The following is a 1,176-nucleotide window of genomic DNA, read 5'->3' as shown; positions in this document are numbered from 1 at the left end:
ATAATGCAGTTTAGGCTTGCCTTCTTTCAAACTTTGGCAACCTCAGAGAAAAATCAGCCAAGGCTTAAGAAAATCTTCTCCTCTCAGTGTCTCTCAAACTTTTAATGTTTCAGTTCTTCAAGGGACTTAGGAGCTTGGCCTTGATCGAGGCAACTATTTGGACTTTGGGAATTGTCACCCATATAAAGTGACACACTGAAGTGCTGTACAGCATTTCCCTTGTTCAAATCCTGAAAGATTAAGATCTTGATCCTGATAATTTCTACCATGCCAGAAGGTGCCCAAGCTGCACATTCCTGGAAACTGGGACAGTTTAGTGGAGAAGCTGCACTGTACACTTTTTCTCTTGCCATACTCTTTCTTAAGCATCAGTTATGGAATGTGACTCAGAGGAGACACTGAGGTCAGACCCGTGTTCTTACCCTGTACCACTGATGTTAAGAGGTTCAAGTGCTCTTTTCTGGCTGAAATGCCACTTTCTCTGCTGACAGGAGGTGAGTCTCTTCATCATTAAACTCTAGAAATGAGCATGCTTTACTTTATGAAGTAAATAATAGGTGAAAACCACGAGACTGAAATATGCCTTTAGTCCTGGTGTTGCAAACTGCAGGTTGCCAGGGCACAGAAGGTGAAATAACTACTCATCGGTATGAAGAAATATCCCACTGCTTGCAAGTATATTTAATGTTCATACCATCTGTTTGATGTGATGGGAGAAGATCTTGATGTCTTAAAGTTGCTGGTTCATACACAGTTAACATTCTTAGGATATATGTTTTTCCCAGACCTCATTTCTGGAGTGATCATTCTAATTATTGTTAAATACAGTCAGAAACTGGCGATAAATATAACTGTAATGAAAGATTGTTTCAAGAACCCTCATAGAAACTTCTTGGTTCATGCAACTGTCAGATGAGCAGGTTGGATAGCAACAAATTGAACTTCTTAAGTGACAGTTGAATATCTTTTATTTGGAATGATACTTAATCAGACAAGAGTAAAAGATGTCAGAGAACATTACATTTAATTGATACATCAAATGATTAATAATGGGTGAAATTTGGAGGTCCGTGCTGGGTTTTTGATTCAGTGCTCTACTTTAATGGAAGTTTGCCTGAATAAACATTAAGGAACAACTGATTCTGAACCTCAAAATGTGACCCAGTAATACTCACC

This window comes from Athene cunicularia, assembly GCF_003259725.1.
Source record: "Athene cunicularia isolate RWA chromosome 1 unlocalized genomic scaffold, athCun1 chr1_part1, whole genome shotgun sequence".
NCBI classification, from domain to species: Eukaryota; Metazoa; Chordata; class Aves; order Strigiformes; family Strigidae; genus Athene; species Athene cunicularia.
Note: the sequence above shows the minus strand (reverse complement) of the source record.